Source organism: Ascaphus truei, unplaced genomic scaffold (genome assembly GCF_040206685.1).
Source record: "Ascaphus truei isolate aAscTru1 unplaced genomic scaffold, aAscTru1.hap1 HAP1_SCAFFOLD_487, whole genome shotgun sequence".
Taxonomy (NCBI): domain Eukaryota; kingdom Metazoa; phylum Chordata; class Amphibia; order Anura; family Ascaphidae; genus Ascaphus; species Ascaphus truei.
In genome coordinates this window covers 11,189-34,698 of record NW_027456818.1, presented here as the reverse complement: position 1 = coordinate 34,698, position 23,510 = coordinate 11,189, and the positions used below count along the sequence as shown (strand labels likewise).

Here is a 23,510-nt window from a genome sequence, read left to right as displayed (position 1 = left end):
CCTCTGGCAGTCACTTTACCTCAGTCTGAGCCCTGCTCTGCTGCTGGCTCTGCGTGTGACCTCGGGCAGTCACTTCACTCCAGTCTGAGCCCGGCTCTGCCGCTGGCTCTGCGTGTGACCTCGGGCAGTTACTTTACCTCAGTCTGAGCTCGGCTCTGCCGCTGGCTCTGCGTGTGACCTCGGGCAGTTACTTTACCTCAGTCTGAGCTCGGCTCTGCCGCTGGCTCTGCGTGTGACCTCAGGCAGTTACTTTACCTCAGTCTGAGCTCGGCTCTGCCGCTGGCTCTGCGTGTGACCTAAGCGATCACAGTTATGCGACATTTCCTTCCACTTTTTTTATTAAATAAGCTTAAAGCATTTGAGCAGTCTCTTCCCGGAGCGCTTTTGCAAAGAGACAGCTCCATGGCCTCAGAGACTGCTCCAGTGACACAATGATTTAATGCTGAGAGGTCTCAGGCAGTGAGAGACTGTCTCTTCAAGGCACTGCTACCTGTGGTAGTTTGCGGTCTTCATTTCCCCGCACTCTTCTGTTGCGGTCTCTCACACCCCCTCCGGCCCACGCAGAAGATGGGGAGAGGCTGCGAGATCTCACACCCCCTCCGGCCCACGCAGAAGATGGGGAGAGGCTGCGGTCTCTCACACCCCCTCCGGCCCACGCAGAAGATGGGGAGAGGCTGCGAGATCTCACACCCCCTCCGGCCCACGCAGAAGATGGGGAGAGGCTGCGAGATCTCACACCCCCTCCGGCCCACGCAGAAGATGGGGAGAGGCTGCGAGATCTCACACCCCCTCCGGCCCACGCAGAAGATGGGGAGAGGCTGCGAGATCTCACACCCCCTCCGGCCCACGCAGAAGATGGGGAGAGGCTGCGGTCTCTCACACCCCCTCCGGCCCACGCAGAAGATGGGGAGAGGCTGCGGTCTCTCACACCCCCTCCGGCCCACGCAGAAGATGGGGAGAGGCTGCGGTCTCTCATACCCCCTCTGGCCCACGCAGAAGATGGGGAGAGGCTGCGGTCTCTCACACCCCCCTTCGGCCTCGCTGTCTCCGGCCCACGCAGAAGATGGGGAGAGGCTGCGGTCTCTCACACCCCCCTTCGGCCTCGCTGTCTCCGGCCCACGCAGAAGATGGGGAGAGGCTGCGGTCTCTCACACCCCCTCCGGCCCACGCAGAAGATGGGGAGAGGCTGCGGTCTCTCACACCCCCTCCGGCCCACGCAGAAGATGGGGAGAGGCTGCGGTCTCTCACACCCCCCTTCGGCCTCGCTGTCTCCGGCCCACGCAGAAGATGGGGAGAGGCTGCGGTCTCTCACACCCCCCTTCGGCCTCGCTGTCTCCGGCCCACGCAGAAGATGGGGAGAGGCTGCGAGATCTCCTGAGACACAGCGGCAAATGGGAAGAACGGAGACACACTGCCCGGACTGCAGAGAGACAGAGAGAGAGACACACGTGAGAGACAAGACGTGGGGGGGGGGCGGGGGAAAGGACAGAGCGAGAGGGGGGAGAGAGAGGGGGGGGGGGGAGAGAGAGGGGGGGGGGGGAGAGAGAGGGGGGGGAGAGAGAGAGGGGGGAGGGGAGAGTTATTCATGTATTGGGTAATCATTATACCTACCCCCTGTTATTCATGTACTGTGTAATCATTATACCTACCCCCCGTTATACATGTACTGTGTAATTATTATACCCTACCCCGTTATACATGTACCGTGTAATCATTATACCCTACCCCCTGTTATTCATGTACTGTGTAATCATTATACCTACCCCCCGTTATACATGTACTGTGTAATCATTATACCTACCCCCCGTTATACATGTACTGTGTAATCATTATACCCTACCCCCTGTTATACATGTACTGTGTAATCATTATACCCTACCCCTGTTATACATGTACTGTGTAATCATTATACCCTACCCCCTGTTATACATGTACTGTGTAATCATTATACCCTACCCCCTGTTATACATGTACTGTGTAATCATTATACCCTACCCCCTGTTATACATGTACTGTGTAACCATTATACCTACCTCCTGTTATACATGTACTGTGTAATCATTATACCTACCCCCCGTTATACATGTACTGTGTAATCATTATACCTACCCCCTGTTATTCATGTACTGTGTAATCATTATACCCTACCTCCTGTTATACATGTACTGTGTAATCATTATACCTACCCCCTGTTATACATGTACTGTGTAATCATTATACCCTACCCCCTGTTATACATGTACTGTGTAATCATTATACCTACCCCCCGTTATACATGTACTGTGTAACCATTATACCCTACCCCCCGTTATACATGTACTGTGTAATCATTATACCTACCCCCCGTTATACATGTACTGTGTAATCATTATACCTACCCCCTGTTATTCATGTACTGTGTAATCATTATACCCTACCTCCTGTTATACATGTACTGTGTAATCATTATACCTACCCCCTGTTATACATGTACTGTGTAATCATTATACCCTACCCCCTGTTATACATGTACTGTGTAATCATTATACCCTACCCCCTGTTATACATGTACTGTGTAACCATTATACCTACCTCCTGTTATACATGTACTGTGTAATCATTATACCTACCCCATGTTATACATGTACTGTGTAATCATTATACCTACCCCCTGCTATACATGTACTGTGTAATCATTATACCCTACCCCCTGTTATACATGTACTGTGTAATCATTATACCCTACCCCCTGTTATACATGTACTGTGTAATCATTATACCCTACCCTGTTATTCATGTACCGTGTAATCATTATACCTACCCCCTGTTATTCATGTACCGTGTAATCATTATACCTACCCCCTGTTATACATGTACTGTGTAATCATTATACCCTACCCCCCGTTATACATGTACTGTGTAATCATTATATCCTACCCCGTTATTCATGTACTGTGTAATCATTATACCCTACCCCCCGTTATACATGTACTGTGTAATCATTATATCCTACCCCGTTATTCATGTACTGTGTAATCATTATACCTACCCCCTGTTATTCATGTACTGTGTAATCATTATACCCTACCCCCTGTTATACATGTACTGTGTAATCATTATACCTACCCCCTGTTATACATGTACTGTGTAATCATTATACCCTACCCCTGTTATACATGTACTGTGTAATCATTATACCCTACCCCCTGTTATACATGTACTGTGTAATCATTATACCTACCCCCTGTTATACATGTACTGTGTAACCATTATACCCTACCCCATGTTATACATGTACCGTGTAATCATTATACCTACCCCCTGTTATACATGTACTGTGTAATCATTATACCTACCCCTGTTATACATGTACTGTGTAATCATTATACCCTACCCCCTGTTATTCATGTACTGTGTAATCATTATACCTACCCCCTGTTATACATGTACTGTGTAATCATTATACCTACCCCCTGTTATTCATGTACTGTGTAATCATTATACCTACCCCTGTTATACATGTACTGTGTAATCATTATACCTACCCCCTGTTATTCATGTACTGTGTAATCATTATACCTACCCCCTGTTATACATGTACTGTGTAATCATTATACCTACCCCCTATTATACATGTACTGTGTAACCATTATACCCTACCCCATGTTATACATGTACCGTGTAATCATTATACCTACCCCCTGTTATACATGTACTGTGTAATCATTATACCTACCCCCTGTTATACATGTACTGTGTAATCATTATACCTACCCCTGTTATACATGTACTGTGTAATCATTATACCTACCCCCTGTTATTCATGTACTGTGTAATCATTATACCCTACCCCTGTTATTCATGTACTGTGTGATCATTATACCTACCCCCTGTTATACATGTACTGTGTAATCATTATACCTACCCCCTGTTATACATGTACTGTGTAATCATTATACCTACCCCCTGTTATACATGTACTGTGTAATCATTATACCCTACCCCCTGTTATACATGTACTGTGTAATCATTATACCTACCCCTGTTATACATGTACTGTGTAATCATTATACCTACCCCCTGTTATACATGTACTGTGTAATCATTATACCTACCCCCTGTTATTCATGTACTGTGTAATCATTATACCCTACCCCCTGTTATACATGTACTGTGTAATCATTATACCTACCCCCTGTTATACATGTACTGTGTAATCATTATACCTACCCCCTGTTATACATGTACTGTGTAATCATTATACCTACCCCCTGTTATACATGTACTGTGTAATCATTATACCTACCCCTGTTATACATGTACTGTGTAATCATTATACCTACCCCCTGTTATACATGTACTGTGTAATCATTATACCTACCCCCTGTTATTCATGTACTGTGTAATCATTATACCCTACCCCCTGTTATACATGTACGGTGTAATCATTATACCTACCCCCTGTTATTCATGTACTGTGTAATCATTATACCCTACCCTGTTATTCATGTACTGTGTAATCATTATACCCTACCCCCTGTTATACATGTACTGTGTAATCATTATACCTACCCCTGTTATACATGTACTCTGTAATCATTATACCTACCCCCTGTTATACATGTACCGTGTAATCATTATACCCTACCCCCTGTTATACATGTACTGTGTAATCATTATACCCTACCCCGTTATTCATGTACCGTGTAATCATTATACCTACCCCCCGTTATTCATGTACTGTGTAATCATTATACCCTACCCCCTGTTATACATATACTGTGTAATCATTATACTCTACCCCGTTATACATGTACCGTGTAATCATTATACCCTACCCCGTTATTCATGTACTGTGTAATCATTATACCTACCCCGTTATACATGTACTGTGTAATCATTATACCCTACCCCCTGTTATACATGTACCGTGTAATCATTATACCCTACCCCCTGTTATACATGTACTGTGTAATCATTATACCCTACCCCCTGTTATTCATGTACTGTGTAATCATTATACCCTACCCCCTGTTATACATGTACTGTGTAATCATTATACCTACCCCCTGTTATACATGTACTGTGTAATCATTATACCCTACCCCTGTTATACATGTACTGTGTAATCATTATACCCTACCCCCTGTTATACATGTACTGTGTAATCATTATACCTACCCCCTGTTATACATGTACTGTGTAACCATTATACCCTACCCCATGTTATACATGTACCGTGTAATCATTATACCTACCCCCTGTTATACATGTACTGTGTAATCATTATACCTACCCCTGTTATACATGTACTGTGTAATCATTATACCCTACCCCCTGTTATTCATGTACTGTGTAATCATTATACCTACCCCCTGTTATACATGTACTGTGTAATCATTATACCTACCCCCTGTTATTCATGTACTGTGTAATCATTATACCTACCCCTGTTATACATGTACTGTGTAATCATTATACCTACCCCCTGTTATTCATGTACTGTGTAATCATTATACCTACCCCCTGTTATACATGTACTGTGTAATCATTATACCTACCCCCTATTATACATGTACTGTGTAACCATTATACCCTACCCCATGTTATACATGTACCGTGTAATCATTATACCTACCCCCTGTTATACATGTACTGTGTAATCATTATACCTACCCCCTGTTATACATGTACTGTGTAATCATTATACCTACCCCTGTTATACATGTACTGTGTAATCATTATACCTACCCCCTGTTATTCATGTACTGTGTAATCATTATACCCTACCCCTGTTATTCATGTACTGTGTGATCATTATACCTACCCCCTGTTATACATGTACTGTGTAATCATTATACCTACCCCCTGTTATACATGTACTGTGTAATCATTATACCTACCCCCTGTTATACATGTACTGTGTAATCATTATACCCTACCCCCTGTTATACATGTACTGTGTAATCATTATACCTACCCCTGTTATACATGTACTGTGTAATCATTATACCTACCCCCTGTTATACATGTACTGTGTAATCATTATACCTACCCCCTGTTATTCATGTACTGTGTAATCATTATACCCTACCCCCTGTTATACATGTACTGTGTAATCATTATACCTACCCCCTGTTATACATGTACTGTGTAATCATTATACCTACCCCCTGTTATACATGTACTGTGTAATCATTATACCTACCCCCTGTTATACATGTACTGTGTAATCATTATACCTACCCCTGTTATACATGTACTGTGTAATCATTATACCTACCCCCTGTTAAACATGTACTGTGTAATCATTATACCTACCCCCTGTTATTCATGTACTGTGTAATCATTATACCCTACCCCCTGTTATACATGTACGGTGTAATCATTATACCTACCCCCTGTTATTCATGTACTGTGTAATCATTATACCCTACCCTGTTATTCATGTACTGTGTAATCATTATACCCTACCCCCTGTTATACATGTACTGTGTAATCATTATACCTACCCCTGTTATACATGTACTCTGTAATCATTATACCTACCCCCTGTTATACATGTACCGTGTAATCATTATACCCTACCCCCTGTTATACATGTACTGTGTAATCATTATACCCTACCCCGTTATTCATGTACCGTGTAATCATTATACCTACCCCCCGTTATTCATGTACTGTGTAATCATTATACCCTACCCCCTGTTATACATATACTGTGTAATCATTATACTCTACCCCGTTATACATGTACCGTGTAATCATTATACCCTACCCCGTTATTCATGTACTGTGTAATCATTATACCTACCCCGTTATACATGTACTGTGTAATCATTATACCCTACCCCCTGTTATACATGTACCGTGTAATCATTATACCCTACCCCCTGTTATACATGTACTGTGTAATCATTATACCCTACCCCCTGTTATACATGTACTGTGTAATCATTATACCTACCCCCTGTTATACATGTACCGTGTAATCATTATACCCTACCCCGTTATACATGTACCGTGTAATCATTATACCCTACCCCCTGTTATACATGTACTGTGTAATCATTATACCTACCCCCTGTTATACATGTACTGTGTAATCATTATACCTACCCCCCGTTATACATGTACTGTGTAATCATTATACCCACCCCCTGTTATTCATGTACCGTGTAATCATTATACCCTACCCCCTGTTATACATGTACCGTGTAATCATTATACCCTACCCCCTGTTATACATGTACCGTGTAATCATTATACCCTACCCCCTGTTATACATGTACCGTGTAATCATTATACCCTACCCCGTTATACATGTACTGTGTAATCATTATACCTACCCCCTGTTATACATGTACTGTGTAATCATTATACCTACCCCCCGTTATACATGTACTGTGTAATCATTATACCTACCCCCTGTTATACATGTACTGTGTAATCATTATACCCTACCCCTGTTATACATGTACGGTGTAATCATTATACCTACCCCCGTTATTCATGTACTGTGTAATCATTATACCCTACCCCCTGTTATACATGTACTGTGTAATCATTATACCCTACCCCCTGTTATACATGTACTGTGTAATCATTATACCTACCCCCTGTTATACATGTACTGTGTAATCATTATACCTACCCCCTGTTATACATGTACTGTGTAATCATTATACCTACCCCTGTTATACATGTACGGTGTAATCATTATACCTACCCCCGTTATTCATGTACTGTGTAATCATTATACCCTACCCCCTGTTATACATGTACTGTGTAATCATTATACCCTACCCCCTGTTATACATGTACTGTGTAATCATTATACCTACCCCCTGTTATACATGTACTGTGTAATCATTAAACCTACCCCCCGTTATTCATGTACTGTGTAATCATTAAACCTACCCCGTTATTCATGTACTGTGTAATCATTATACCCCTACCCCCTGTTATACATGTACTGTGTAATCATTATACCCTACCCCCTGTTATACATGTACCGTGTAATCATTATACCTACCCCCTGTTATACATGTACCGTGTAATCATTATACCTACCCCCTGTTATACATGTACCGTGTAATCATTATACCTACCCCCTGTTATTCATGTACTGTGTAATCATTATACCTACCCCTGTTATACATGTACTGTGTAATCATTATACCTACCCCCTGTTATACATGTACTGTGTAATTATTATACCTACCCCCTGTTATACATGTACTGTGTAATTATTATACCTACCCCCTGTTATACATGTACTGTGTAATCATTATACCTACCCCGTTATACATGTACTGTGTAATCATTATACCCTACCCCCCGTTATACATGTACTGTGTAATCATTATACCTACCCCGTTATACATGTACTGTGTAATCATTAAACCCTACCCCCTGTTATACATGTACTGTGTAATCATTATACCCTACCCCCTGTTATACATGTACAGTGTAATCATTATACCCCTACCCCCTGTTATACATGTACCGTGTAATCATTATACCTACCCCCTGTTATTCATGTACTGTGTAATCATTATACCCTACCCCCTGTTATACATGTACTCTGTAATCATTATACCCTACCCCCTGTTATACATGTACTGTGTAATCATTATACCCTACCCCGTTATACATGTAGCGTGTAATCATTATACCCTACCCCATTATTCATGTACTGTGTAATCATTATACCCTACCCGTTATTCATGTACTGTGTAATCATTATACCTACCCCCCGTTATACATGTACTGTGTAATCATTGTACCCTACCCCCCGTTATACATGTACTGTGTAATCATTATACCTACCCCCTGTTATACATGTACTGTGTAATCATTATACCCTACCCCCCGTTATACATGTATTGTGTAATCATTATACCCTACCCCGTTATACATGTACTGTGTAATCATTATACCTACCCCCTGTTATTCATGTACTGTGTAATCATTATACCCTACCTCCTGTTATACATGTACTGTGTAATCATTATACCCTACCCCCTGTTATACATGTACTCTGTAATCATTATACCCTACCCCCTGTTATACATGTACTGTGTAATCATTATACCCTACCCCGTTATACATGTAGCGTGTAATCATTATACCCTACCCCATTATTCATGTACTGTGTAATCATTATACCCTACCCCCTGTTATACATGTACTGTGTAATCATTATACCCTACCCCCTGTTATACATGTACTCTGTAATCATTATACCCTACCCCCTGTTATACATGTACTGTGTAATCATTATACCCTACCCCGTTATACATGTAGCGTGTAATCATTATACCTACCCCCTGTTATACATGTACCGTGTAATCATTATACCTACCCCCTGTTATACATGTACCGTGTAATCATTATACCTACCCCCTGTTATACATGTACTGTGTAATCATTATACCCTACCCCGTTATTCATGTACTGTGTAATCATTATACCTACCCCCTGTTATTCATGTACTGTGTAATCATTATACCCTACCCCCTGTTATACATGTACTCTGTAATCATTATACCCTACCCCATGTTATACATGTACTGTGTAATCATTATACCCTACCCCGTTATACATGTAGCGTGTAATCATTATACCCTACCCCATTATTCATGTACTGTGTAATCATTATACCCTACCCGTTATTCATGTACTGTGTAATCATTATACCTACCCCCCGTTATACATGTACTGTGTAATCATTGTACCCTACCCCCCGTTATACATGTACTGTGTAATCATTATACCTACCCCCTGTTATACATGTACTGTGTAATCATTATACCCTACCCCCCGTTATACATGTATTGTGTAATCATTATACCTACCCCGTTATACATGTACTGTGTAATCATTATACCCTACCCCGTTATTCATGTACTGTGTAATCATTATACCTACCCCGTTAGTCATGTACTGTGTAATCATTATACCTACCCCGTTATACATGTACTGTGTAATCATTATACCCTACCTCCTGTTATTCATGTACTGTGTAATCATTATACCCTACCCCCTGTTATACATGTACTCTGTAATCATTATACCCTACCCCCTGTTATACATGTACTGTGTAATCATTATACCCTACCCCCTGTTATACATGTACTGTGTAATCATTATACCCTACCCCCCGTTATACATGTACTGTGTAATCATTATACCCTACCCCGTTATACATGTAGCGTGTAATCATTATACCTACCCCGTTATTCATGTACTGTTACATTATACCCTACCCCCTGTTATTCATGTACTGTGTAATCATTATACCCTACCCCCTGTTATACATGTACTGTGTAATCATTATACCCTACCCCCTGTTATTCATGTACTGTGTAATCATTATACCCTACCCCCTGTTATTCATATACTGTGTAATCATTATACCCTACCCCGTTATTCATGTACTGTGTAATCATTATACCTACCCCGTTATACATGTACTGTGTAATCATTATACCCTACCCCGTTATTCATGTACTGTGTAATCATTATACCTACCCCCTGTTATTCATGTACTGTGTAATCATTATACCTACCCCCTGTTATTCATGTACTGTGTAATCATTATACCTACCCCCTGTTATTCATGTACTGTGTAATCATTATACCTACCCCCTGTTATACATGTACTGTGTAATCATTATAACCTACCCCCCGTTATACATGTACTGTGTAATCATTATACCCTACCCCGTTATACATGTAGCGTGTAATCATTATACCTACCCCGTTATTCATGTACTGTTACATTATACCCTACCCCCTGTTATTCATGTACTGTGTAATCATTATACCCTACCCCCTGTTATACATGTACTGTGTAATCATTATACCTACCCCCTGTTATTCATGTACTGTGTAATCATTATACCCTACCCCCTGTTATTCATATACTGTGTAATCATTATACCCTACCCCGTTATTCATGTACTGTGTAATCATTATACCTACCCCGTTATACATGTACTGTGTAATCATTATACCCTACCCCCTGTTATACATGTACTGTGTAATCATTATACCTACCCCCTGTTATTCATGTACTGTGTAATCATTATACCCTACCCCCTGTTATACATGTACTGTGTAATCATTATACCCTACCCCCTGTTATTCATGTACTGTGTAATCATTATACCCTACCCCCTGTTATTCATGTACTGTGTAATCATTATACCTACCCCCTGTTATTCATGTACTGTGTAATCATTATACCTACCCCCTGTTATTCATGTACTGTGTAATCATTATACACTACCCCCTGTTATACATGTACTGTGTAATCATTATACCCTACCCCCTGTTATTCATGTACTGTGTAATCATTATACCCTACCCCCTGTTATTCATATACTGTGTAATCATTATACCCTACCCCCTGTTATTCATGTACTGTGTAATCATTATACCCTACCCCGTTATACATGTACTGTGTAATCATTATACCCTACCCCGTTATTCATGTACTGTGTAATCATTATACCTACCCCGTTATACATGTACTGTGTAATCATTATACCTACCCCGTTATTCATGTACTGTGTAATCATTATACCCTACCCCGTTATTCATGTACTGTGTAATCATTATACCTACCCCCTGTTATTCATGTACTGTGTAATCATTATACCTACCCCCTGTTATTCATGTACTGTGTAATCATTATACCCTACCCCCTGTTATACATGTACTGTGTAATCATTATACCCTACCCCCTGTTATTCATGTACTGTGTAATTATTATACCCTACCCCCTGTTATTCATATACTGTGTAATCATTATACCCTACCCCCTGTTATTCATGTACTGTGTAATCATTATACCCTACCCCCTGTTATTCATATACTGTGTAATCATTATACCCTACCCCGTTATTCATGTACTGTGTAATCATTATACCTACCCCGTTATACATGTACTGTGTAATCATTATACCCTACCCCCTGTTATACATGTACTGTGTAATCATTATACCTACCCCCTGTTATACATGTACTGTGTAATCATTATACCCTACCCCCTGTTATACATGTACTGTGTAATCATTATACCTACCCCCTGTTATACATGTACTGTGTAATCATTATACCCTACCCCCTGTTATACATGTACTGTGTAATCATTATACCCTACCCCCTGTTATTCATGTACTGTGTAATCATTATACCCTACCCCCTGTTATTCATGTACTGTGTAATCATTATACCTACCCCCTGTTATTCATGTACTGTGTAATCATTATACCTACCCCCTGTTATTCATGTACTGTGTAATCATTATACCTACCCCCTGTTATTCATGTACTGTGTAATCATTATACCTACCCCCTGTTATTCATGTACTGTGTAATCATTATACCCTACCCCATGTTATACATGTACTGTGTAATCATTATACCTACCCCCTGTTATACATGTACTGTGTAATCATTATACCTACCCCTGTTATACATGTACTGTGTAATCATTATACCTACCCCCTGTTATACATGTACTGTGTAATCATTATACCTACCCCTGTTATACATGTACTGTGTAATCATTATACCTATCCCCTGTTATACATGTACTGTGTAATCATTATACCCTACCCCCTGTTATACATGTACTGTGTAATCATTATACCTACCCCCTGTTATACATGTACTGTGTAATCATTATACCTACCCCCTGTTATACATGTACTGTGTAATCATTATACCTACCCCCTGTTATTCATGTACTGTGTAATCATTATACCCTACCCCCTGTTATACATGTACTGTGTAATCATTATACCTACCCCCTGTTATACATGTACTGTGTAATCATTATACCCTACCCCATGTTATACATGTACTGTGTAATCATTATACCCTACCCCGTTATACATGTACTGTGTAATCATTATACCCTACCCCCTGTTATACATGTACTGTGTAATCATTATACCTACCCCGTTATACATGTACTTTGTGATCATTATACCTACCCCCTGTTATTCATGTACTGTGTAATCATTATACCTACCCCCTATTATTCATGTACTGTGTAATCATTATACCTACCCCCTGTTATTCATGTACTGTGTAATCATTATACCCTACCCCCTGTTATACATGTACTGTGTAATCATTATACCCTACCTCCTGTTATACATGTACTGTGTAATCATTATACCTACCCCATGTTATACATGTACTGTGTAATCATTATACCTACCCCCTGTTATACATGTACTGTGTAATCATTATACCCTACCCCCTGTTATACATGTACTGTGTAATCATTATACCTACCCCCTGTTATACATGTACTGTGTAATCATTATACCTACCCCCTGTTATACATGTACTGTGTAATCATTATACCCTACCCCCCGTTATACATGTATTGTGTAATCATTATACCTACCCCGTTATACATGTACTGTGTAATCATTATACCCTACCCCGTTATTCATGTACTGTGTAATCATTATACCTACCCCGTTAGTCATGTACTGTGTAATCATTATACCTACCCCGTTATACATGTACTGTGTAATCATTATACCCTACCTCCTGTTATTCATGTACTGTGTAATCATTATACCCTACCCCCTGTTATACATGTACTCTGTAATCATTATACCCTACCCCCTGTTATACATGTACTGTGTAATCATTATACCCTACCCCCTGTTATACATGTACTGTGTAATCATTATACCCTACCCCCCGTTATACATGTACTGTGTAATCATTATACCCTACCCCGTTATACATGTAGCGTGTAATCATTATACCTACCCCGTTATTCATGTACTGTTACATTATACCCTACCCCCTGTTATTCATGTACTGTGTAATCATTATACCCTACCCCCTGTTATACATGTACTGTGTAATCATTATACCCTACCCCCTGTTATTCATGTACTGTGTAATCATTATACCCTACCCCCTGTTATTCATATACTGTGTAATCATTATACCCTACCCCGTTATTCATGTACTGTGTAATCATTATACCTACCCCGTTATACATGTACTGTGTAATCATTATACCCTACCCCGTTATTCATGTACTGTGTAATCATTATACCTACCCCCTGTTATTCATGTACTGTGTAATCATTATACCTACCCCCTGTTATTCATGTACTGTGTAATCATTATACCTACCCCCTGTTATTCATGTACTGTGTAATCATTATACCTACCCCCTGTTATACATGTACTGTGTAATCATTATAACCTACCCCCCGTTATACATGTACTGTGTAATCATTATACCCTACCCCGTTATACATGTAGCGTGTAATCATTATACCTACCCCGTTATTCATGTACTGTTACATTATACCCTACCCCCTGTTATTCATGTACTGTGTAATCATTATACCCTACCCCCTGTTATACATGTACTGTGTAATCATTATACCCTACCCCCTGTTATTCATGTACTGTGTAATCATTATACCCTACCCCCTGTTATTCATATACTGTGTAATCATTATACCCTACCCCGTTATTCATGTACTGTGTAATCATTATACCTACCCCGTTATACATGTACTGTGTAATCATTATACCCTACCCCCTGTTATACATGTACTGTGTAATCATTATACCTACCCCCTGTTATTCATGTACTGTGTAATCATTATACCCTACCCCCTGTTATACATGTACTGTGTAATCATTATACCCTACCCCCTGTTATTCATGTACTGTGTAATCATTATACCCTACCCCCTGTTATTCATGTACTGTGTAATCATTATACCTACCCCCTGTTATTCATGTACTGTGTAATCATTATACCTACCCCCTGTTATTCATGTACTGTGTAATCATTATACCCTACCCCCTGTTATACATGTACTGTGTAATCATTATACCCTACCCCCTGTTATTCATGTACTGTGTAATCATTATACCCTACCCCCTGTTATTCATATACTGTGTAATCATTATACCCTACCCCCTGTTATTCATGTACTGTGTAATCATTATACCCTACCCCCGTTATACATGTACTGTGTAATCATTATACCCTACCCCGTTATTCATGTACTGTGTAATCATTATACCTACCCCGTTATACATGTACTGTGTAATCATTATACCTACCCCGTTATTCATGTACTGTGTAATCATTATACCCTACCCCGTTATTCATGTACTGTGTAATCATTATACCTACCCCCTGTTATTCATGTACTGTGTAATCATTATACCTACCCCCTGTTATTCATGTACTGTGTAATCATTATACCTACCCCGTTATTCATGTACTGTGTAATCATTATACCTACCCCCTGTTATTCATGTACTGTGTAATCATTATACCCTACCCCCTGTTATACATGTACTGTGTAATCATTATACCCTACCCCCTGTTATTCATGTACTGTGTAATTATTATACCCTACCCCCTGTTATTCATATACTGTGTAATCATTATACCCTACCCCCTGTTATTCATGTACTGTGTAATCATTATACCCTACCCCCTGTTATTCATATACTGTGTAATCATTATACCCTACCCCGTTATTCATGTACTGTGTAATCATTATACCTACCCCGTTATACATGTACTGTGTAATCATTATACCCTACCCCCTGTTATACATGTACTGTGTAATCATTATACCTACCCCCTGTTATACATGTACTGTGTAATCATTATACCCTACCCCCTGTTATACATGTACTGTGTAATCATTATACCTACCCCCTGTTATACATGTACTGTGTAATCATTATACCCTACCCCCTGTTATACATGTACTGTGTAATCATTATACCCTACCCCCTGTTATTCATGTACTGTGTAATCATTATACCCTACCCCCTGTTATTCATGTACTGTGTAATCATTATACCTACCCCCTGTTATTCATGTACTGTGTAATCATTATACCTACCCCCTGTTATTCATGTACTGTGTAATCATTATACCTACCCCCTGTTATTCATGTACTGTGTAATCATTATACCTACCCCCTGTTATTCATGTACTGTGTAATCATTATACCCTACCCCATGTTATACATGTACTGTGTAATCATTATACCTACCCCCTGTTATACATGTACTGTGTAATCATTATACCTACCCCTGTTATACATGTACTGTGTAATCATTATACCTACCCCCTGTTATACATGTACTGTGTAATCATTATACCTACCCCTGTTATACATGTACTGTGTAATCATTATACCTATCCCCTGTTATACATGTACTGTGTAATCATTATACCCTACCCCCTGTTATACATGTACTGTGTAATCATTATACCTACCCCCTGTTATACATGTACTGTGTAATCATTATACCTACCCCCTGTTATACATGTACTGTGTAATCATTATACCTACCCCCTGTTATTCATGTACTGTGTAATCATTATACCCTACCCCCTGTTATACATGTACTGTGTAATCATTATACCTACCCCCTGTTATACATGTACTGTGTAATCATTATACCCTACCCCATGTTATACATGTACTGTGTAATCATTATACCCTACCCCGTTATACATGTACTGTGTAATCATTATACCCTACCCCCTGTTATACATGTACTGTGTAATCATTATACCTACCCCGTTATACATGTACTTTGTGATCATTATACCTACCCCCTGTTATTCATGTACTGTGTAATCATTATACCTACCCCCTATTATTCATGTACTGTGTAATCATTATACCTACCCCCTGTTATTCATGTACTGTGTAATCATTATACCCTACCCCCTGTTATACATGTACTGTGTAATCATTATACCCTACCTCCTGTTATACATGTACTGTGTAATCATTATACCTACCCCATGTTATACATGTACTGTGTAATCATTATACCTACCCCCTGTTATACATGTACTGTGTAATCATTATACCCTACCCCCTGTTATACATGTACTGTGTAATCATTATACCTACCCCCTGTTATACATGTACTGTGTAATCATTATACCTACCCCCTGTTATACATGTACTGTGTAATCATTATACCCTACCCCATGTTATACATGTACCGTGTAATCATTATACCTACCCCCTGTTATACATGTACTGTGTAATCATTATACCTACCCCCTGTTATACATGTACTGTGTAATCATTATACCTACCCCCTGTTATACATGTACTGTGTAATCATTATACCCTACCCCCTGTTATACATGTACTGTGTAATCATTATACCCTACCCCCTGTTATACATGTACTGTGTAATCATTATACCCTACCCCCCGTTATACATGTACTGTGTAATCATTATACCCATACCCCGTTATACATGTACTGTGTAATCATTATACCTACCCACTGTTATACATGTACTGTGTAATCATTATACCCTACCCCGTTATTCATGTACTGTGTAATCATTATACCTACCCCCTGTTATTCATGTACTGTGTAATCATTATACCCCACCCCATGTTATTCATGTACTGTGTAATCATTATACCCTACCCCCTATTATACATGTACTGTGTAATCATTATACCCTACCCCCTGTTATACATGTACTGTGTAATCATTATACCCTACCCCCTGTTATACATGTACTGTGTAATCATTATACCTACCCCCTGTTATACATGTACTGTGTAATCATTATACCCTACCCCCTGTTATACATGTACTGTGTAATCATTATACCCTACCCCCTGTTATTTATGTACTGTGTAATCATTATACCCTACCCCGTTATTCATGCACTGTGTAATCATTATACCTACCCCCTGTTATTCATGTACTGTGTAATCATTATACCTACCCCCTGTTATTCATGTACTGTGTAATCATTATACCTACCCCCTGTTATTCATGTACTGTGTAATCATTATACCTACCCCCTGTTATTCATGTACTGTGTAATCATTATACCCTACCCCATGTTATACATGTACTGTGTAATCATTATACCTACCCCCTGTTATACATGTACTGTGTAATCATTATACCTACCCCTGTTATACATGTACTGTGTAATCATTATACCCTACCTCCTGTTATACATGTACTGTGTAATCATTATACCTACCCCATGTTATACATGTACTGTGTAATCATTATACCTACCCCCTGTTATACATGTACTGTGTAATCATTATACCCTACCCCCTGTTATACATGTACTGTGTAATCATTATACCTACCCCCTGTTATACATGTACTGTGTAATCATTATACCTACCCCCTGTTATTCATGTACTGTGTAATCATTATACCTACCCCCTGTTATTCATGTACTGTGTAATCATTATACCTACCCCCTGTTATACATGTACTGTGTAATCATTATACCTACCCCCTGTTATACATGTACTGTGTAATCATTATACCTACCCCCTGTTATTCATGTACTGTGTAATCATTATACCCTACCCCATGTTATACATGTACTGTGTAATCATTATACCTACCCCCTGTTATACATGTACTGTGTAATCATTATACCTACCCCTGTTATACATGTACTGTGTAATCATTATACCCTACCTCCTGTTATACATGTACTGTGTAATCATTATACCTACCCCATGTTATACATGTACTGTGTAATCATTATACCTACCCCCTGTTATACATGTACTGTGTAATCATTATACCCTACCCCCTGTTATACATGTACTGTGTAATCATTATACCTACCCCCTGTTATACATGTACTGTGTAATCATTATACCTACCCCCTGTTATTCATGTACTGTGTAATCATTATACCTACCCCCTGTTATTCATGTACTGTGTAATCATTATACCTACCCCCTGTTATACATGTACTGTGTAATCATTATACCTACCCCCTGTTATACATGTACTGTGTAATCATTATACCTACCCCCTGTTATACATGTACTGTGTAATCATTATACCTACCCCCTGTTATGTATGTACTGTGTAATCATTATACCTACCCCCTGTTATACATGTACTGTGTAATCATTATACCCTACCCCCTGTTATACATGTACTGTGTAATCATTATACCCTACCCCCCGTTATACATGTACTGTGTAATCATTATACCCTACCCCCTGTTATTCATGTACTGTGTAATCATTATACCTACCCCGTTATACATGTACTGTGTAATCATTATACCTACCCCGTTATACATGTACTGTGTAATCATTATACCCTACCCCGTTATACATGTACTGTGTAATCATTATACCTACCCCCTGTTATTCATGTACTGTGTAATCATTATACCTACCCCGTTATTCATGTACTGTGTAATCATTATACCCTACCCCCTGTTATACATGTACTGTGTAATCATTATACCTACCCCCTATTATTCATGTACTGTGTAATCATTATACCTACCCCGTTATACATGTACTGTGTAATCATTATACCCTACCCCCTGTTATACATGTACTGTGTAATCATTATACCTACCCCCTATTATTCATGTACTGTGTAATCATTATACCTACCCCGTTATACATGTACTGTGTAATCATTATACCTACCCCCTGTTATTCATGTACTGTGTAATCATTATACCCTACCCCCTGTTATACATGTACTGTGTAATCATTATACCCTACCCCGTTATACATGTACTGTGTAATCATTATACCTACCCCCTGTTATACATGTACTGTGTAATCATTATACCTACCCCCTGTTATACATGTACTGTGTAATCATTATACCCTACCCCGTTATACATGTACTGTGTAATCATTATACCTACCCCCTGTTATTCATGTACTGTGTAATCATTATACCCTACCCCCTGTTATACATGTACTGTGTAATCATTATACCCTACCCCCTGTTTTACATGTACTGTGTAATCATTATACCCTACCCCCTGTTATACATGTACTGTGTAATCATTATACCTACCCCCTGTTATACATGTACTTTGTGATCATTATACCTACCCCGTTATTCATGTACTGTGTAATCATTATACCTACCCCCTATTATTCATGTACTGTGTAATCATTATACCTACCCCGTTATACATGTACTGTGTAATCATTATACCTACCCCCTGTTATACATGTACTGTGTAATCATTATACCCTACCCCGTTATACATGTACTGTGTAATCATTATACCTACCCCCTGTTATTCATGTACTGTGTAATCATTATACCCTACCCCCTGTTATACATGTACTGTGTAATCATTATACCCTACCCCCTGTTATTCATGTACTGTGTAATCATTATACCCTACCCCGTTATACAGTACATGTACTGTGTAATCATTATACCCTACCCCCTGTTATACATGTACTGTGTAATCATTATACCCTACCCCCTGTTATACATGTACTGTGTAATCATTATACCTACCCCCTGTTATACATGTACTGTGTAATCATTATACCCTACCCCGTTATACATGTACTGTGTAATCATTATACCCTACCCCTGTTATACATGTACTGTGTAATCATTATACCTACCCCCTATTATTCATGTACTGTGTAATCATTATACCTACCCGTTATACATGTACTGTGTAATCATTATACCTACCCCCTGTTATACATGTACTGTGTAATCATTATACCCTACCCCGTTATACATGTACTGTGTAATCATTATACCTACCCCCTGTTATTCATGTACTGTGTAATCATTATACCCTACCCCCTGTTATACATGTACTGTGTAATCATTATACCCTACCCCGTTATACATGTACTGTGTAATCATTATACCTACCCCCTGTTATTCATGTACTGTGTAATCATTATACCTACCCCCTGTTATTCATGTACTGTGTAATCATTATACCTACCCCCTATTATTCATGTACTGTGTAATCATTATACCTACCCCGTTATACATGTACTGTGTAATCATTATACCTACCCCCCTGTTATTCATGTACTGTGTAATCATTATACCTACCCCCTGTTATACATGTACTGTGTAATCATTATACCCTACCCCCTGTTATTCATGTACTGTGTAATCATTATACCCTACCCCGTTATACAGTACATGTACTGTGTAATCATTATACCCTACCCCCTGTTATACATGTACTGTGTAATCATTATACCCTACCCCCTGTTATACATGTACTGTGTAATCATTATACCTACCCCCTGTTATACATGTACTGTGTAATCATTATACCCTACCCCGTTATACATGTACTGTGTAATCATTATACCCTACCCCTGTTATACATGTACTGTGTAATCATTATACCTACCCCCTGTTATACATGTACCGTGTAATCATTATACCCTACCCCCTGTTATACATGTACTGTGTAATCATGCCAATAAAGCTTATTTGATTTATATCCCAGTGAGAGATAGTAAAGGATGAGAGAGAGAGAGTAAGGGAGAGAGGGGGAGAGAGAGAGAGTGAGTGAGTATACCCTACCCCCTGTTATTCATGTAACATGCAATCATTATACCCTACCCCAGCGGGGTATAATGACGCTGCAGGGTCAGATTGTGTCTATCTAGTCAGGGCCACAGTTGCTGGTTCCCCTAAAAATGTACCCAGGAATAAGGTCAGATGCCTGGATACATTAGGCACATCTCTCGGTAATATCTCCCCTTGAAAACGCTTGCGTGACTCACCACTAAGGGTCCCTGCTTCAGCACAACCCAGAAATGTAGACAGGGCATAGGGATGTGAGGTATCCCTGAATCAGCCAAAGGGGGTCCCTAGGTCAATGGGGATACCCAGTAAATGCCCAGGTCACCCAGAACCAGTTTAGGGGTTCTGGGGGTACTCCAATCATCTACAAGGTTGTGAGGGGACTTTTAAAAGTCCGGCCCTAAGTTTGCTGTATAGAGTGTGGGGAATATGGCTGGTAAGGAAGAACGTGCCGCTTCTTACTCTATTTCCCATAACCCACAGACTTAGGGTATTTATAGCGTGTATATTGTATTAAACTGTGTGTTTTAAATCAAATGCTTGTGCACAGAGATGAGCTGGGACTGTCAGACCTCCTTGGGTGTCACTGTGTCTACTCCTACGGGGGGAGATGAAAGCCTAGAAGATGTATGAGGTGTCAAGACCATTTGGACAGGAGGGAAGGACTCAAAGCATCCACGTCCTGAGATCAATGGATGCTATTTGCATGCCCACTTGCCCCCACCAGACTGGCAGGAGCCTGTCACCGCGGGGGCATTGAGGGAACCAGTGACAAACGTGACAAATTGCGCCTCGGTTCATTCAGATTTCCAGGTAACCCGGTTTCTTCTACCGGTTTGTCTCCGATTGGTTGCAGAGAATATTCTCACGCTTCTGATCGCGGGGTAGTAGTTTGTGAATGAAACTCAAGAGGTATTATAAACCCCCACACAAACCAGATTTTTAGTTCTCTCACGTTCTCTCCAGATGCTAGGATTCTAAATTTCAAGTCCCCAGCAAGAAAAAGGCTGCTTCAGCTAAAGCTGCCTGGAATATTTTCTGTCCTGTTTTTGCAACTGTTATCAGGGGGAAATCCTTATAGAATTCCCTGCACCTAGAAGAGTCTAGCTTTGCACCCCAGTCCCAAGTACGTGTGTCTTTTTGCTGTATTTTGTGTATCATGTTGTGTTTGCCTTTCCTGTGAATACATGTACACTTTATTTCATTATCTCTCTGCGTGATCCGGATAAGAAGGTGGAAGTTGCCTGGTCTCCCGTGACACTCACGCTTTGGCAATACTGATATGTTCTTGACGTGACGTGAGAGGGGAGAGAGACGGGTTCCCTCACCTTTGGGGGGTACGAGGGGCTCGGAGCCGTGGCTGGAAGGTGAATCCCTCTCGCAGACTCTCCAGGACTGAGGGGGCAACATAGGTGAAACCCTGAGGAAGAGAACACAGCTATCTGTCACCGCGCACAGCTATCCGTCACCCGCACACACAGCTATCCGTCACCCGCGCACAGCTATCCGTCCCCCGCGCACAGCTATCCGTCGCCCGTGCACAGCTATCCGTCACCCGCGCGCAGCTGTCCGTCACCCGCGCACAGCTATCCGTCACCCGCATCCGTCGCCCGCGCACAGCTATCTGTCGCCCGCGCACAGCTATCCGTCGCCCGCGCACAGCTATCCGTCGCCCGCGCACAGCTATCCGTCACCCGCTCACAGCTATCTGTCACCGCGCACAGCTGACACACACACACACATCTGTCACCGCGCACAGCTGACACACACACACACACACACACACCTGTCACCGCGCATAGCTGACACACACACACACATCTGTCACCGCGCACAGCTGACACACACACACACACACACATCTGTCACCACGCAAAGCTGACACACACACACACACACACACACACACATCTGTCACCACGCACAGCTGACACACACACACAGCTGTTTCTCACCAGGAACGCCTGGTTTGCGCTCTCACTGATGACATCATCAGGACTGTCTATAGGAGACTGCCGGGTAAACTGTGAAGCAAAATGACTGACATCATCGTCTGAGAGCTGGGAGAGGAGGAGGAGGGGGGGGTGGGAGAGAGGAGGAGGCGGGGAGGGGGAGGAGGAGG

At 40.6% G+C, this 23,510-nt stretch overlaps 1 long non-coding RNA gene across 1 annotated transcript; it reads right to left on the bottom strand.

The window, feature by feature from the left end:
- Positions 1-320: 320 nt before the first annotated feature.
- Positions 321-23,463, bottom strand: LOC142484971 (uncharacterized). The gene is made up of 3 exons (XR_012798320.1): positions 23,344-23,463; positions 22,717-22,808; positions 321-1,420 (listed from the first exon to the last, which is right to left on the bottom strand). It is a non-coding gene; the product is annotated as an uncharacterized LOC142484971 (long non-coding RNA).
- Positions 23,464-23,510: the final 47 nt, after the last annotated feature.